Consider the following 19,809-nt stretch of genomic DNA (forward strand, 5'->3'; position numbering starts at 1 on the left):
ATGGTTATGTGACTCGGGACTAAAATAAACTTGGAGAAATAGAGGTTGAACAGATGAGCAACTTGATATATAAGGGAGCAGATAATAAGAGGCACAGAATGGGATGGAAAAAAAGTAGTCAATTTATTTGTATTAGGAGTAGGCCAGTGTGGTTGGAAATAAAACACAATAACAAAACAGAATGAAGTTGAAAGTCACTGAACTGGATATAAATTGCAATGAAGAAAATCTGTCCTGAGATGTGACCCGCCCACCACAACACATTATGGAGGGTGGCCTGACAACAATCTTAAACTCCTCTTAACCCCCATGTGAACTGAACACATTTTCTCCAGTTTGGCTTTACCCGAATCTAAAAGCTTCTTGGAAAAAAAGTGCCAATATAGCAATGGCAAGGCGGATGAAAACGCAACAAAAAGATAGCAAAAAAAGCAATGATAAAAGGCCACAAAAAGTGACAAAAACACAGCAAATAAAGTGACAAAGAAGCAATGAAAGAGCGACAAAAACGTGCCAGAAAAGCAGCAATAATACAACAAAGAAGTGACTTCAGAGCGACAAAAAGGCGACAAACGTGATGAAAACACAACGAAAAAGCGACAGAAGAGCAACAAAAAAGTGACAAAACTGCAACGGACCAAATGATGAAAAAGCAGCAAACAACAAAAAACTTTGAAAACAAAAATGTGGCGACAACGCTACAAAAAAAGTTGGTATCCGTTTTGTACGCTTTAGCTTTCTGCCCCTTTGCAAAAATCAACAACATGTAAAGTCACCCAATGCACACTTATGACGGTTTTAAGCCCCAACAATTTCTCACACTTTTCCTGCCGATCTGAAAACCTAGGAGACAGAAAGCACTGCCTTTGAAAATTGTATTGTTTCTGCAAATGACAAAGTGTATCCCCACGTAGCATGAAATGAACTAATCAAAATCCAACGTCCACAAGCACATTTGACAGCTCAAGAAAAACTTCAAAATGGCCATTGTGTTGTGGGAAAATTGAGCCAATGAACCTATTCGGCGTGATGAGAGAGCGCGGGTTGTCATTGCGAGGCTTACAGGTAATATGCGTTTTGTGTGCGCGCTTTCATTAAAAAATAATCATCCTTCACGTTCGGAGCAATGAGCCGCAAGACAGGCATTCACAGTGGCATCTGTTCCTCCCACAGCTTTGAAGCGGGAAGAGAATCAAACCAAGGTGATGCCAATAAAATGACAACGTGTAGAAACAGGGACAAATGATAGTGAAACATCTGAAGGGAAAAGCTCAGGAACAAGCAAATGCAGTATGACAGAAGTATCTGGTGTTATATTACACAATTTCAAGACTTGAAGACAGAAACAAGATTTGTGTTTGTAGACATTATAGGGTGGGGTTATATCTGTGTACTATCCATTTATAGTCACTTCCCTCAAAACATTATGTTATGGTTGTTTCAATTGGTGACACATAAACAAGCAGCAACTTCCCTCTCTCTTGGTACAGCTGTGTCTTTTTTCTGTAAACTGCATTTGTAGTTTCTGTACTCCACACTGTTTTGCTGGATGCTTTTGTATATCTTTGCCATGTTTTTTGTGGGGTTCAGCAGATTTTTCTTTACTGCAGCAAGTAAACAAACAGCTAGCTTATGAGCTAAAGATACAAATGACTTCTTCCTAAACACTGAAGCGTGTTAGAGCCTCCACACCTGCAGAACAGTAGAGGCGTCACAAGAGGCGCTATAGGAAACAAAAAAGGAACAAACGAAGAGAAGATGTTGAAAGAGACTGTTGTGGAGCGGAGGGAGCAGTGCAGGAGCAAGAGGAAAGAGGAGATTGACCAGTGCAGGGCACCACGCTCTGAAACAGGGACAAACCCAGGAGGCGGTGCACCGTTTCAGAGGAGAACTGAAGGCGGCCAGCCAGGTTTCCCCCGGGTACTGCGGTTTTTCTGACCTCAAAAAACGTACTTACTTGCTTACTACCTACTTACATACTAATTCAGTAGTTCATAAGATACGGTGACACTTCATGTTACACTACCCTTGATACATTGTACCGGCCAAATTTAGTACAATGTAATATGTTTCTGCCCTCTGCTGCCCCTGATTGAGTACACATATTTAAGAATTACAGAAATACTTTATGTTTGGAGAATAATCTTTGTGTTTTACATGTGGTAGAATCGACAATAAAACCATCTGCATTGAACAGCAAAGACAAACCGTTACCAGCAAACTGCAAATAAGTGAGATATCTGTTTTGGCACGGCACTCCAGCTTTTATATCCATATTCAATCACTGCATTGTTTGTTCCCCCCTATACTTTCCTGCACCTTATGGCCACTTCCTGAACTTCCTCTATAGGCTCCTACTTTGAACCATCGGTGCAAAGAGAAACCTTTTTGCTTTTATAGCCCATTCAAACGATGCAGCACTTTGCTCTTCACGGTGATGATGATGATGATGATGCGTAAATTCAGGTCTCTCTGATTGGATGAACTTTTATTGTTCTCCGGCAACGTCCGCAGCTTTTATTGTCTTATATCTTTCCCTCTAAAGCTCCACTCATTTTATCTGCCTGACTTTCTCCCCCTCTGTGTTATTTTAATGGTGACACAGTTATCAGCCTGTCAATCCTAATCTTGTCGTGCCAGTGCAGCGATGTACATTCAGAAAAAAATAAATAAAAATACAGCATCCCTCTCTTTCTGCTCTCTCTCCCTCTCTTCTCCACAGCACACAACAGAACTGCTGATTGGATGCTGAGCTCAGGCTGAGGCAGTACTTTATTCGTTTTGCAGGGTAACTCCATTAGAAAATCCTATATAGGACGAGATATATTCAGCACAGTCTGGCCTTTTTATAGCGGAGAGAAGTCCTACCTAGCAACAGCAAAAAGGAATCTTTAAAAGTTAAATATGCAATTTCACCTGTAACAAGTTTTAACATATCTATTTGAACATAGAAATAACATTATACACGGCACAAGTTATATGAACACATGCTAAAATCGGTGCTTTCACACAAAACTGGGCTAATTTCAATCACTCATAATGTTAAAAAATCATATTATTGTACAATAAGTGTGATCTGTAAATACTGTTGTTGATCTTAAAAGCAATAAGATGTCATTTCACCAACCAAACGTATAATTATATCAATGAAGAGAGAACGCGGATGACAAATAAAGAGTGTATTTAAAGGCACATTGTGTAACATTTTGGACTACACTGTTGCCATCAGTACAAAACAAGTTCCCAATGACAAGCTCAACACAGAAAAATGATGTTACTGCAGTGAGTAATCAAAGAATGAATTGGGATGAGGCCCTAACCTGTTTAGGTCTCAAATACTGCTGACTTACGTCGACATTTCCATGGAACGAGCTGGAGACGCACCCACTCCCGGTTAAGCTACAGTCATGTCTTAGGAGAGCTGAGCCGCTCACAGCAAAGGCACATGTTTGTTTGTGCATTTATGAGGTATTTTTTCAATGATGATAATATCGGTCATCAAATTAAAACTTGTATTGCAATTGTATTTGTTGGGTAAAATTTTACGCCGTGTGGCTTTAAGTGACACTTAGAGGTTGAACTGGAGATATAAAACCTTTCTCCCTCATCAAAACGATCATGACATTGTGGATAATTAAAGCAAAAACCGTCTTGATAATGTTGAAACTGCAGTCAGTCCCCATTTGGTATATTGGTGTTGGAAAATAATATAACCTTAACAACGGAAAAAAGCTCTGCTGAATAGAAACAACAACAAGACTGAGAGAACATACTGTGCAGATCTGACATTGAGACACTGGGTCGCAAATGTTGATCGTTCAAGTGTATTTGGACATAGTATGAATATGCAATACAGTATTCTATGGATAAGTAAGGGTTAATGTGACAACTGGACAATTTTTCCGTTGCAGAATGAGTTCTACTTGGCTCAACTTTCTTCTAAAGCCACTTTACTCGGTGAAGTTCCAGTTGCTAAATTACTACCTGCTTCGCCGGCTTTGCCCCAGGGGGGAAATGGTTCCAAAATAGTACCTGCCCAGGAAGCACCATGTCGAAATGCTGAAAAGCTGGTCAACACTGGGTAGTGACAGAATAAATGACCTAAAAAAAAAAAAGGTTACATCTCTAACAATCCTTTATTTTGCTTTATATTTCCCAGAAACGCACAGAATTTATTCCACTCTATTTTCACTGGACAGTCTCAGCAGATAAAGTCCTTAGCCTCAAACTGATAACTGCAGGGCTTCTTTACAGTACATGAAAATCAAAGCTGTGCTACTTCATAGATACCCGCTGCTGCTTCTGTGACATAGATCAGAAATCCATCAGGCAAAGGAGCAGATAGGGATCGCTGTAGTGACAGGATCAGAAAATGGACCTCAGACACTGCACAGATCTGTGAGAGAGGAGACTTTTCTCCACGACAACAGCCGTCACACACGACATACTGTACAGGAAAACAGATCACATCAGGACCGTTTAATAAGTACGGAATAAAATATATAAGGGAAGACGGAATATGTTGCTGTTTTCAAATCCATGGACAGTAAAACATAAGGTGTTGACAGAAAAAAATAAGCTACTTCCATCTACAAATCGACTGTGCAAATGTCAAATTGAAATGAGTCCTTTGAATGAAGTAAGGGTACACAATCTGCGGTGCGATAAGGACATTCTGACCATATTTCAGCGTTAAAGCCCGCACAGAGCCTGGTGTATCATTAGTTGATTTCAAATACAAAGCTGCACCGGCTTCATTCTCACGTCATGTCATGCATTTCAGAGATAAAACGCAAATGCACAGTGAAGTTTTAGCTGAGCACTAATCTTAAAAAACAGGGAACAAGCTCGACTCTGAAGTTCTTTGTCACAGACAAGACTTCAATTAACCAGAATGAAATCTTTGATCAAAAAGTAACTGGGGAAAAGCAGTAAAAATAGATTCAACAAGACAATGTCTCTGTAACAGGACTGCAGTTATGATTTTCCTTTCAAATGTTTTAAGGATAATCTTCAGAGGGGGACATTAAAGGGATTTAAAACAGATTATGTTGACAGTGTGGAAATTAGGAAGTTACAGATCTGGTGAAAGAAAGGGAATGGTACTGTAGTGATGGAAGCGTAATGTATGTAAGTTTGAATGTTTCCATTACATTTAGAAATACCCAAATGCTTCTATAATGTAAACAAAAAAAAACTAGGAGTGATGTTATCTGTCTTTAACTAAGAGGAAACAAAACAGCTAAAGAAAGAGCAGCTCCATAGAAAACCAAAGATGTAAGACATGGACCACCTCCTGCAAACGCATGTGGTCTCCGCTGTATTGTGCGTGTTTTAAATTGTGCACAGTTTGACAAACACAATAAAAGCACTTAATGATAATAATCTTAGCGAGAGAAAAAAAAAAATCCTTCCTTTAGTCCTAGAAGTCAGCAGCCTCTATGCGGAGAAGCAGCTGCACTCACTCCAGCCTTTGTGGGTTTATAAATAGATAAATGCTATGGTTAGAGCTGCAGCACGGAGAATAATGTCATTTCAAGATGCCATATGTAATTTTTCTGCCATTTTCACCAGCAGCTTCAACTCGCAGCCTTAAGCAAAATCCCCAGCTGAGCACCGCAACAGAAATATCTCTCCACTTACTGTGCCACATGGACCAGTGTTTGGAAACAGCTTAGCAATAACAATCGTGGGGCATTATCACTGCTTAAAATGACTTAAACAAGGAATCTGAAGGACTGACGTACTTTTCTTTTGCCAGTTAAATTACACTTTAAGCTTTTACTACTACCTCAAAAGTTCACCTTCTATCACCTGTACCACTGTCACACGCACACAAAAAACCTCTTTCTGTAAAACTTGTGGAAACCCCCTACTACTACCCCCTATCATAACTGATCAGAACCATATTACATTAGATGTATGTTCAGCTTGTTGTATACATTCTCTCCCCTAACATGCTGCGTCTGTATGTCTGGGATTAATCTGATTTACACTGCGCTTTACACAACATGCTTTTAGTGATTTACGCATGCTGGTTTGCGTCGGAGCACCTGTATAATGCTGTGGACATAGTGGATTGTTGGCAGCGACGTGAGGCGTGTAAACAAAGCTGTTGGAGATGGGAGGGACTCAAAGTAAACGGAGGCAGCTGTAGATTCAGGAGATAAGACGTTTCACTGTGGGGCTTAGAGTTGTAATGCATAGCTTTATCTGTATGTTGAGGTCTCTGTCTCTGTGGGTATCAATTTTGAGGCGATTGCTCTTTTTAGAAATGCTTGATTTATTGTTCCGACATGAGCCATAACATTATGACCACACAAGCAAGCAACTTTCCTTAAGATGGATCATTAACTATCGCAAGTTTGGAGGTGCTCTGGTGCACCATGAACTAGAATTTGTCAAACTTGCTGAAAGTCTCTCTCTCTTAAAGCTTAAAATCAGGATAGAAATCTAGGGGACTCTATAACAGGATTAGAGCTAAACTTAAACAACCTTGTTAAATCAATGACATCAGCAGCTTTTTACCGTCTAAACATATCGGCAGAATCAAAAGTACATAGGTTCTGAGTCAGACTTAGAGAGACTTATTGATGCGTTGGTCTCCAGCAGGTTAGACTACAGTACCGGCCTGCTCACTGGCCTCTCTAAACAAGCTGTAAGACAGCTGCAGTACATCCAGTACTGCTGCTGCTCCAGTCCTGACTGGAACCAGGAAATACGACCACATTAGTCCAGAGCTCATGTCTCTGCACCGGCTTCCCGTCGCTCAGAGGATAGACTTCATGCACAGCTCTCCTTGTGTACAAGTTGTGTGCCTGGCAACAAAGTAGATCTCTGTTAGTGCCACATGAACCATCTTGACCTGACATAACGCGTCAGGCCATGGTGTTAATGATAACCTGACTTTTAACCATTTCCCCCAAACATTAATGAAAAGGTGAAAAAGGTGAAAGGTGAAAAGGCTCTTTCAACACACACCTACATTTTTCTATCATGCCAGTGCTCAAATTACCTGCGCTGTGACTATAACCACATTAGCAACTTAGCAACTTTTGTTTTACAGTCAGAGTTATGTATGAGGGTCTCTATTTTATTTTGTCGCGCTACATTTCAAAGCTGCTAACTTACATAATTTTGTAAGAAAACTTAGGCTAATGTGTACAAAGAAGTTTAAAAACGCAAAATAAAGAATAACATTGGAAACTTTATCTTAGAGTGAAAAAAGTCGTCTCAAACACGTTTTCCTATGATCATAATTACACATTGGGCTTAATAAAGAAGATATTCCAAATAATTTTGTTGCCATATAAATCTATCCGTCAAATATCCGATTAAAATTGTGGTCTAATCATCCAACCCTATTTTATGAAGTCCTGTATTATCCCTGTCTCAAAACGTTTCCTTCCCGCGGCTCACGTTGACGTCCGATTGTTTGAAATGTACGCCTGAAAAACATATACTGTTCTCCTGTTCATCTGGAAATCATTTCAGCCCATGTCAGAGCGGCCATCTGAAAGCAATGAGCGCGGCAACATGTCAAAGTCACCGCAAGGATCTCTCTGAGTGCAACAAGAAAGCACCACTCAACAGATGAAAACCCAGCCCTGCCCAAACAATAATGAACCGGAAGCAAAGCAGAGATGAAAGCAGCGGGCAGTGTTTTTGGATCTGTGGAAAAGCCTATAAAAGCAAATCCCAATCGTTAAAATGATAAATATACAATATCTGTAAGATGTGGGCGGCAAGCATACTTAGAATCACTGCTGGTTTTATGAATTTCAAGGCACTCACAAACATCTCTGTTTCAGGGGAGTCTTGGCCCCTGAGGAGAACCTATTGTCTAAGTTTTTAATGCAAGGGGACGTCCAAGCAGGAAACCTACACAGACACGAGGAGAAAACGCAAATTCAGACAGAAAGGTTGAACCCACGGACCCTGAGGCAAGAGCGCTGCTAACCACTATGCCACCTAACGCACAACTGAACCCACAGCTTCTCACTGAGAGACTCTTCATCTATTGTCTTGGCACAGCAGTTAGAGCTAGTGCTTCACAGCTATAAGGTCCCAGGTTCGATTCCCACCTGGACGGGTCCTTTCTGTGTGGAGTTTGCATGTTCTCCCCGTGTCTGCGTAGGTTTCCTCCGGGTACTCCAATTTCTATTACCACTAAAAACATGAATAGGCCAGGAGGAATGAGAGCGTGTTTGAGAGTCCACATAGTTGGGAAATTAGCCCATGAGTCTCATGTATGTTCATTAACATGCACTGTCCCAACCAAATAAATATAGCTAATTAAATACAAATACAACTTTATTGTAGAAAGACAGGTAGAAACAGAAATGCTTTTTTTCTCTCATGTTAAATAATAATAGTAATAATAATGATGATAATAATAATCATAATAATCATAATCATAATAATCATAAATCATCATCATCATAATAATCATCATAATAATCCTAATAATAATAAACAGCCAAGTAATAATCATACAAAACATATTTAAAATCCCATTAACGGTGTCATTTTACTGCTAGTTCTGATTTCTGATTAGTAGCCTCGCTTCTGTCAGTCTTCCCCTGGGCAGCTGTGGCTACAATAGCAGCTTACCACCACCAGGTTTGTGAATGAATAATGCACGAAATTGTAAAGTGTCTTCTGGAAAAGCACTATATAGTATAAGTCTAATGGATTATTATTAATATTTTAGTAGCATTCATTTCTCACTGAGGGCCTGATTTACAAGTGCAAAATAAACGCATGCTGAAGAAGTGCCAAAAGCAGGTGCAGTTGAGATTTGTGTCTCCATAAACGTTAAAGAGACCACAGAGCAAACTCATTTGTGTCTGAGAGATTTGCAACGCTAATAATCTGTAAAGTTTCTAATGATGAATCAGGCGCTGTTAAAATGGCAATCTTAAAGAGTGCTTGGAATGTAGTGCCTGGCTCAGAAAATCAGGCCTTAACTGTACAAAACATCCCCATTGTCTCCTCCCCTGTATACTGTACATCTTCCCCAATCAGAGCGTCTTCACGGGGGGCTAAATGCCACTATTAGCCTCTGCAGCGAGCACCACTCCCCGATCATCACTGTATTACATAATGCCACTGACTAAACTCTGGGCATTTTAATACAGGCTGCAGCCCAAAGCCACTGCCTGCGTGACTGACAGCTCCGCGCCGGCCCCACTTAATCAGGCTAAAATGCGTTGTCGGGGCCCTTGTATTTGGTAATGTGGTGAAAACAGTGGCAAGTGCGCGGCTAATTAGATTAACGGCGGTTTAACGAGCTGTTGGAGGGGCCCCCGCAGATTGGATTTTAATAAATTGTGGCAAAAGCATCTGCACTGCACTTCCTGGCTCCGCTGGCATCCTAATTGGCCCCAGTGGGTTGCCGTAGCTCAATGTTACACAGCGCAATTTAGCGAGAGGGGAGGGAAAAATAGGCTAAACGCTTATCTTCTGCCCAGGTAAGTCTACACGGGAATGGAAATACTGTTTTATGAGAGTAGCTGTATAGAAATGAATAAATCTTTCATCAGCACGGAGATGAAAGTATAGAAATAAAATGCCACGAACGCGTTGTTTGTTTTGAAGATGAAACGTTCTCATGATGAGGTCTCTCACAAAGCACACACAGGGAAAAATACAATTAATCAAGCATGAATGAGCGAGTGGCAGGGTTATTTCCATGGCAACAGCCCGAGGGGAGACTTGAACCCGTGTGATGTGCTGAATGGAGCTGGTGCTACTGTGTGTAAACATCTGAGACAGAGAGAGGGAGGGAGAGGGAGAAGCAGTGCACAGGGCACAGCTACTGTACAGAGAGTGCAAAACTCATTTAACATTAGTCTATAACACATACTTAATAGCATCTTATCGTGTAAAAGCTGCCCTTAGCTTTACTCCTGGAATTCTTTTTCATACCTTAGTTAGTTAGTACCTAGTAGTGAACCCTGCTCTCCTTTCACCTGGCCCTCCCCTCTCACCCACGCCCCTAACTCCTCCACACGCTGCCCTTATGATGCGTTCAAAGACAGAAGGGAAATATCATTAATCTTGTGTAAAAGCCACATTCATACAGCAGAATAAATCAGATTTGTAGCAAAGTAAACATTTTGAGACTTATATTCATTTGCTGAACTTCAACTGTCATGTAAGTCTGTGTGTTTTGGCATTTAGAACATTAATGTTCCATTTAGCATTTAGAACTAAATTTACAGTGCAGAGCTTTTATTTTCTGCAACCCTTGAACGCCTCATACACTTCCCGGTGCTTTATATACATGGACATTTCATGAGGTTTCAGCTGAATCCGAACATTTATCAGCTCACTATCTTTTGTAAACTTCTGCCATAATGCTAAACTAAGCATGCTAACACTAAATACCATCTTGTTAGCATGCTTACTGGAACTGCTTCTGATGCTTCAAACATTTGACATCCCTACACGTGTTTGTGTTGACATGGTGTTGTTGTTGAGGGTGAGGCAGGGGAGGTGCAGCATTTGTCTTTGCTTCTGCAGGACAAAGTGAGCTTGTTGTTTCAAAGGCAGCGCATCTAGTGATACGATGTGGGAATGCAATAATTCTGGGCTGGCAAATGAAAAAGCTGAGGGTGGCTTTAAATGACTCAATAATATTAAAAGTATTCAGAGAAGGGTCAGGATGCAGCTGATGGGGGGGCACATGACCAGTGGAGCTCCACAGTAGATGACGTCACCTCCAAAGGACAAAACTATCTTAAACTAATCCAAACTAACCCTAACCTAAGTTTGTGCCACTGTGAGGAGGCTTGGCTAAGAAGACTTGCTAATCCTACCCTACATTGTTCATAATTGCCAAGATGGTGATACACCTAGAAGACACACCCATTAAAACCCCCCGATATTTGTAAGCAAGAGGGAAATATGAGTTTGTCAATCCAGCTCCCAGCACAAGGTTAAATTACTTGCTATCCTCTCTAAATTCAACACAATGCTTTCTCCCACTTGTTTTAGCGTCCATGATTTCTTTTTCAAGGGAGCATCAAGATTTCGTTTTCAGACTTCACTTGAGAATCGTCACCAAGGCTAACAAGACATCCACTCTCCGACTGTGTGTGTTTTATTTAACCATTCTGTTATCACAGCAGAAGCGTCTTACTTTCATTCATCCCTGTGAGGTGCCCAGCTGAGAGGCAGCAGGCACAGCGCGCTACAAACAGACACTATCAAGAGGCACCTGTCGGACATATTAAGGCTCGGAGCTAATTGTCACCGCACACAAGCCAGGGATTAGCCGAGGAAATGACTCCCTTTGACAACGCACACTCAAAGGAATGCAATCTCCCCTTCTCGTGGATACATTATGATTTAACTTTCCATTGTGTGGTTTTGAAATGAATCAAAGTTAGTGTGAAGGTAATAGGTATAGATATTAATGACATGGAGGCTGAGAGGCTCAAACTCATACCTCACAGCATGATAGTCCCGCTTGCAAGGTGGGGTCAGGATCTGCAAATGGGTTCCAGGGCATTACACTGCGGTCGCCTGAACATGTGGCACTATTGATGGATGGGTCAAATGCAGAGAATGTTATATTTATGTTGAGATGATGGTGAGCTACAAACTTATAAGTAAAATCAACGCAAAGGAGTGTAAAAGTATCAATGTAGAAGTAGAAAATGTGGGTTGACTGTAAAAGTTATAGTCTGTCAAACAAGAAACAGATTCTGACCCCATAATGACTCAACACACTGAGAGTTGTAAGACGGGACAGTGCGAGGCCCCTTCATAACCGCCTCTGTTCCAAATGGGCTCCTTGTGCGACAGAGTGATGACTCTTTGCGCTGGGCCGCACGGTGCTATTGTAGAACCGCCAAGCGTTTAATTGAAACAAATGACTGTAATAATGGGACATTATCCCCACAGGCTGCCTTTGTGGAGGGTCTAATTAGCACCGCGGCGAGGCCACTGAGGAGCACGCACTGATCCCCCTCAAACGAAACGTCCCAGGACCTCTTCGGTGGACCGCGCAGCACCGTACGACTGGTGACGTGTGCGGGCGGAGTGTTGAAGTCAGGCTGGGGTAATGATGAGCGTAAACTGGTTTAGTCGCCTTCTGAGGACACACACCGTGAAGCTTGAGCATAAGTACAACCATTAAAGTGATAGTCCCGAAGTCTACATGTTTTACAAATGTTATAAAATGTCCAAAATCAGCCACCTGGTCCTGCATTTTGATGTAAAGTAAGTAATAATATATATTTAATATTTGTATGTAAGGTCCATTCTTCCCAGATCTCAGCAACTAATCAGAGTCTTGTATCCTCCCAGGTTGACCAAAGAGAGACAAGCTTTTCCTGTCAGGTCCAATCAGGAGGAGGGGGAGGAGCTTGATCTTGACTTTTGAAAATTCTGCTTCTGCTCTCCTCATTTTGCAAACTAAGAAGGGCTTTCTGATTAAAGAGGGGAGGAATTTGATAATCATACTGTTAAATTTCACTCTATCTCTCCTCACTTTGAAAACTTACAGACTATCGCTTTAAGTGACGTCGCCAAATCATCATAATCTGGATTTTCTGTAACGTCGTGCATCTGACTTAAGATTTATAACAATATCACAATTTAAATATTCAAGGCCACGACTCTGCTGTTGGTTCTGACCAGTTCTTTCCACTGTCAGCCAATCACGACGCCCTGTCTTTGCATGTAGCCAATCAACCATTCATTTAAATCCACTCTTCATCCAACCTTTTCAGCCACGTCCCACAATCCTACTCCGCCTTCACCTCAGAATCATACGCCAGCCCCGCGGCAAATAGGGGTTATCTACAGTATTCCTGCCGGCGCATTCCGGCCAGCTATCTTGCATTGTAGACGTGTCACTTGGCGCTTTCCGCGGTGACAAATGTGGTGGGAGCCTGCTGTATTACGTTTGCAATTATGCGCTTTATCAAATGTCATCGTGGCATAAATTTGAAATCCAATAAATCCATTTACGCAAAAAAGCTCATTTGTCTAAACAAAATTCCCTCAGATGCACAAAAAAAACAAAAACGATTTGCCTTGCGTCGACTCTCCGTTGATTAACTAATTGATTAATCCACTTTTGGCTCGGCGCTAATTACCGTTATTGCCTGCTCTTCACCTTGCCGTCCTGCTGCCTGTCACCGCTCCAACGGCGCGGCGCTAATGTCACAAATGACACATTGTCTCCGCGTGTATTTTGATCACCTCCCAAATGTGTTTTTTTTTTTTTCTTCTTCTATTGCTAATTGTTTACCCTTGTACACGACGATCCCACAGTCTGTCACAACGCAAGGCTCAAATCTGTGTGACCAAACCGCTTTAAATATTCATCAGTCGTAACCGTCGCCTAAGGTTATTTGAATTAGCGACATGCATATTCATAAAGCCGATGGATTTGTTTTTAAAGCGTGATCCGTTAATACTCTTCTTCATTACTTTGCTATGAAGCCTGCATAATAAACCAGCGCAAAACAAAGCCGCGCTCTTTTTTTATTTTTATTTTTATTTATTTTTTACCCCCAATTTTTTTCAATCTCCTCAGAAGCCTATTTGTTTCGCTTTAAACGGAATGGGTGCGCCCCCGCCAATTATCTCGCTGTCATTTCTCTTGACAAGTACGAGACACGCGCCTGGCCCCGTTGCAGAGAGAGCAGCAACTGAAGGGCATCTGTCTTTTTGGTGGAAAATGAAAAGCGGCAACAGAAAACATTTGGACTTTTACAAAAATGATTTATCGGGAAACGTCACACAGATGTCATATCTATCCCAGTGAAAGGCAGCGGAGCGGGCAGGTCATTTGAGATATGTCTAAAGCCTACACACTGAAAAAAGAGATTGCTGTTTCAATTTAAAAACACTAGTAATCCAGCGGCGCAGAGCAAGTCAAGCTGCAGTTTTCACTTCACTGAGAGATACAAGTTTATTTTTCTGCCTCTCATTAGATGTGTGGTGCTACGACATCAGCACTAGAAATGACAAGGGAACAGTCAGTTTTATACTGTGTAATGGCACGGCTGCACATACAGTGAGAAGTATTTATCACACAAATGACATAAAACAGTGTTCAACTGATTGGATGACTGGGTGAGTGAGGAAATAGTAGTTATTAGAAATGAAACAAAAAAGAAAAACACGTTTCTGTACATGGATGTGTTGGTAAAAAATTAAAAATAGCAATCCACCTCTGGTTCACAATTGTTGGGGTTGAATTGCCATGCCCTCACTACAGATGAAAAAGATGGACGGAAATTACATTTTCATTAAATCAATTTATATCCAAAGAAATGTACATATAATCACTGTTGTCAGCTGTGAAAAGGAGCTGCATTACACACTCCTCCTTTACACATTAAAAAGAAGTGCTGATCTAGCCAGAAGTCTTATGTGCCACTGTAAATGCAAATACAATTCTAACATAGCTGCATTCCTCATGCAAGTCTTTCTGGTGAAGCATTTCACAGTCAAACTGTCCTCAGTCCATTACTGTCTATATTTCTGTTGGTGCATTAAAACATTTATGGTTGTAGCCTTCACTGTCCGTGTCCTATATACCAACTGATGCAAATGAAATTTTCTTTTGCAGATTAAATGAAGCCAAATGAAGTCAAGCTCACATAACCTCGTAGCAATCACTGGGTGTGACAATGACTGGAAATAGATCAGAGCCAGTCTGCAAATCCATATCGACAGGGCCTGCTCTTGTGAACTAATGCATCTGACAGGCCACCAATGGGAACTTTACTCACTCAGCAAAGTGGTCTTATATCTGGCAGTGAAATAAACAATTTGATGAAAACATTTTTAGGGCTGCACAATGAAGCGCAATTTTATCGGTCGCAATCCGTAATCGCAAGTAGGGCCATTATGTAGGGCATAAATCTTCAGCGAGGACTAAATATCCTGTTGGCATTGGTTTTACTTAACCCTGCAGTTCCTGAAGCGCACGTGATTGTTGTAAGTTTAGCAGTTCATTTGTCAGGCTTTAAATAATCATAATGCATAATTCTTATACTTTTTTTGTACATTACATGACATTATTCACTCACTCCATACTAGCCACAGATGCCCCGGATTAAACTGACAGAGGCGTTGCTGCCAATCTGGAGTGTCCTTCATCAAATTTACAGTACAGCCACGTATATTTCACTATGCTAATTCCTAAACTTTTAATCTTTTTGCTGACTGTGCTCCTTCCACCGCCTCCTTTCATTGGAGTCATAATGAGGCGCGGGGTTTGCACAGTTTCAATATTTAAACACGCTGGCGCGCCCCCAAGGCTCTGAGCTGGACTGTTCACAAAACTCCACACGCCCTCATTACTGCCCCCTGTGCGACTCCTATGTTTTTTAATGTTGGAGATGTAAAAGGCGCCTGACCCGCTGTGGCATCAGAGACCACAGGGCTTGTCGAACATGAGACCCTTGGGTGCCACCTCTGTCCCTCAGCGCTGTGGGACCGGGCGCTGACAGCTCTGAGGCGCCACAGGGGGATCTTTGACTACATCAGAGACAAAGCCGACGCTCGGAAAATAAGACGATGCTTTAGGCTGGAGTGGACGATGGTTTTGAATAGCTGCATTTTGCAAAATACTACATTCTGTACTTTCAGCAATAGCACAACATTTTTTTTTTTAGCATGAATGAATTAGTAAGGCTAAAGGTTGCTCCTTTATGATCTTTGGCGGTCGGTGGGTAAATGATCCTGGGGTAAGATTGGCAGTTGGACCATTCGGATTGAAGGCTCTTCACATTTCATCAATTTCGACACATGGATGCAATGAGACCGTCGAAATTCAAACCACAATCAATACTCTAAGAACATACCTATGCTTTCAACCTTTTCCAGAAATTATTGAATGGGCAGCAACATCCCAAGCTCCAGCAGAGTCCGGACCAGGATTTTCCCAAAGCACTACGGCTCACAAATATTTCTACTCATTGATTTATCTTGACTTTTTATTATTATGTCTTTCTAATTTTTGCTTTTGCTAATATTTCCTCTCCAGCACAGTTTCTATCCATATCAAGTGATGTAGGTGACCATGGAATACCAATCGTCTCTCATCTTTGCCAGTCTCAACATTTGCATGGCGTCCATTCCAGTCCAGGCAGTGATACACTGGAGGAATGCTGTCCTCTGCCGCCCTCTGTCTCCCTTCTCATTGATTTTCGCAGTGAGCAAGACCAATTCCAACCCTTCCTTCCTTATACAGTGTCCCAGAAAGTCTAGTTGTTGTTTTCATATCATTTAACGCACCATTTAACAGACAGAAAAGTTTTTATTTTGTTCCAAAATGGTCCAAACTCCAAACAAGCTTGGCTGTCGACCATTGGGCGAGGAAAGCGCTTCTCTTTGGTCCTGATGGCTGGGAGCTGACATTGCTGAAAAACCACCCCCTTGTGGCTATGGGTGACTCCAAAAGACACTTGGTAGAGGCTCTGGAGCCCTGTGGAGGCTTGTGGCTGGTCCGCCCGCCCTTTTAAGGAACAGGCTTTGTAGGACGAGACTCGGCAGCCATGTTAATATCACAGAGCACTCGGGATCATTACTCTGAATAGGGCTGAAGAGATAACCGGCTTTCTCTTGTATATTATATCTATGCTGCAGACCTATTGAGCACATTGATAATTGAGATTTGCCAAATAGATTTAATCACAGAATAGATTTACTTTCTAAATCATTTTCCATGTCTATGATACTTGCACAAACAATCAATAGCTGTATTAAATATCAGAGCTAAATCTGAATTCCTGGAGAGATTTATTGTGTTTACCGCTCCCTATAACCGTCCCAGTCCCCACTGTAACTTCACACCTACATGTGTCCTGATGTAAGATGTTGTACCTATGTTGTTGCTGCTGGTCAGTGGGCTGCTCATTCCTGTAATGATTTAACTGTGCACTGTAGGATCGATGTGCTGAAGCAGAGGATCCCAGCGCAGGCTCCAGTTTACACAGCTCCTGCCCCGGGCCAAATGTTGTACAAAAACCAGGAGCCGCTCCCCGGAGAGGACCAAGCTCCAGCTGAGGCCGCGCTTCATGAGAGAGAGCTCTTACTGAGGAGAGGTGTAACTTCAGGTAACACTGTGTTTTACTGACGGCACAGCAGAAGAGACTTTCAACAATTAGTGTCATGGCTATTCAAATGTCTCCTTAGTTTGGGGGGTTTAGAGCAAAGCTTTAGTCCATGCGTCCCATAAAGGAACAGTTTTGTTTTTTTCCAGTGCATTGTCAATCAGCCTCATTACGGTTTTTCTCTTCAGTGTCTCAGGAGGACAGAGTAAATTGACTTTATTTGGAAACATTTCTAATGGAGCTGAATTTGAAATAATGTAATTTCCAATTGCTTTAAAATATTTCTCAATATAAGCCTGCTCTCCAATTCCAGGCCCCAGAATAAGCCGCTCTTGTCCCAGGAGATAATAAATGAATTGAATCTCTCGCCCCGCGCCCCCCTCCTTTTTCTTATCGGTCATCTATTTTTCCAGAGTAAGCTATTACTTGCAGAGGTTGCTAGGCAACAGGAAATATTAATAGCAGCTATTATTAGCCGGGCTCCAGTAGAGTAGTACTAAAATGTGGAAGTAGGAACATGAATGCGTTACATAAATCTCTGGACCTTTCAGGCTGCAGGTCTGTGTTTGGGGCTGATTTATGGCCATGACGCTTCATTTATGAGAACAGGGCAGTGAAATAAGAAAATGGAACATTACCCTGAAGGGCTATTTGAAAATAAATAATTGCAGAGGTGAAACAAAAGCTGTTTAAAAGTAGCACTCCCTCACTGTTTCACTTTACAGTGTTATTGGCCACAGAGGGCTGCCCCCGACTTCACCGAGTAACACCAGAGTGCACTCTGTATGCACTGAGACTGTGCCTTTATGAAGACAAACTTATTCTTATCATAGTTAGCCAAATGTCATGTCTCATAAAAGCTTGATAATGTGGGCCTACACAGAAGATTACAGTTGTAATAATATAAAGGCCAAATGTCTTTGAAATACAGAAGCCAACTGAACATTTATACATTTATGAAACAAACTAATGGTCACTTTTGGTGCAAATACGAGTAAACTTTGTGCCTGAAGAGGTACAGCAAGCAGGAAGACCATTTATGTATGTGGTGAGTAATTTATGGACAGTAAAAGAGGAAATAAAGTTTGTTGGCGTGAGATAAACAGATACAGGTGTAATAGCAAGAGGTTGTTATATACTGTAACACAGCCATATTTTCAGTGGCATCTTCATATGAACCAGCGGGAGGCAGATGATTGTGTGGCCTAATCCCAAAGCCCTGCTCTAATGGAGGCCTTAGCAACCACCCACAGAAAAAAAAACACATCCCGCTGTAACTTATGCAGTTTGATTCTGAAATCACATAAGACCTGATTAACGGAGGATAAATGCCATGGATGCTCACATTAAGGCATAAATATTCATGATGGAAGGGGGCAGAGTGAGAGAAAAAAAATGCACCATATTTATGTCAGATGAAAGTATATAATGCTGAATAATTCACCACACGGGGCATCTATAATTCATCTGGTTCGATTCTATGATTAAAGCAAAATGAACGTGTTCAGCAGCGGTGTTTACATGTGCAGTCTGAAACATGTTTAACACAAGAAAGTCCTTCCACCAAAGAGGGGGAATGGGGTCCTCAGCATCCCTTTGAAATGAGGAAACAGCTGACAAGGGATATCCCCATTCACAGCCTCTGATTTTCTTGTTCACAAACGCGCTACATCTGAAAATCTTTCGCCCTCCAATCACAATGAGTCAAAATTTGCAGCTTCGCGCTCGCCGCCTCCTTGGTTCTACTTTGAGGCGGTGAAAGTGTAGCGTTGTTGAGCTGAATTGATGCTAAAAGAGCAGCGTGCAGAGGTCTTGTGTTAAGGAGAGTTTCAGTGCACGATGAAAAATGCATGTGCAGGCAGCGACCTTGTTCATAACAGAGATTCTTAAAGCTTCCTTGGCCTCTAACCGGACTAATTATCAGACTGATGTGGGAGCTTTCTGCATTTATAAAAATTAGAAGATATTTTTTTGAGAAATTAGTCTCGCTGAGATTTGGCTGAACAGTCAGACTTTTAACTCTCTTTAGTTATGGAAGCAATTAAGATTTTACTTCACCATAACTGTAATTGTTTGACATATTTATATTTCTATATTATTAAGCTTTTACTGCAATTTGTTATATATAATAGGCCTGTCACGAAAACAAATGTGAAGTTCGATATATTGAGGCAGGAAAGTATCGCGATAAACGATATTATTGACTCTAACGATAATAGACACCGTCAACTCTCGGGCATAAAAATGACAGCAAACCTTTGTCCTAAAAGTGCATTTTTAGTGCATTCATTTGCTTCAGTTAGAAATCAAAGTTTTACTAAGAAAAAATAGGGGTGGAATGCTAATAAATGTACAGACGATAAATATCGAGCCCAAAAAAGCATTGTTTATCTGTTATTGAACAATAAGTCGATATAGTAATTATTGTGACAGCCTGAGTGATATAACACATGAAAAATGCTACTGCTAGTACTCACTCACTGCTATTGCTGGATCTCTTTCTATAAATGTTAAAACAAAAATGTTCAAAAATAAAGTACATCTTGACTTGTCTGTGGTCAGCCTCTAGGTTCCTAATAGTATGGGCATCAAATCACACTGCAAGGTACACTTTTATGTATCCTTTATCTTGGAATTCTGAAACGTACAACCAACATTAGCCAAATTCCCTTCAAAGCCAAATCAAATCGTAACAAGCCTGCAGTACATGCGCCTCTCTGCC

The 19,809-nt window shown here is 41.3% G+C and overlaps 1 protein-coding gene across 3 annotated transcripts in view; it reads right to left on the minus strand.

Moving 5' to 3' along the window:
• The window catches only part of LOC306964553 (TOX high mobility group box family member 2-like), a 124,029-nt gene that overhangs the window by 15,035 nt on the left and 89,185 nt on the right, over positions 1–19,809 (minus strand). The window lies entirely within an intron of this gene.

This window comes from Gobius niger (assembly GCF_951799975.1).
Source record: "Gobius niger genome assembly, chromosome: 6".
NCBI lineage: Eukaryota > Metazoa > Chordata > Actinopteri > Gobiiformes > Gobiidae > Gobius > Gobius niger.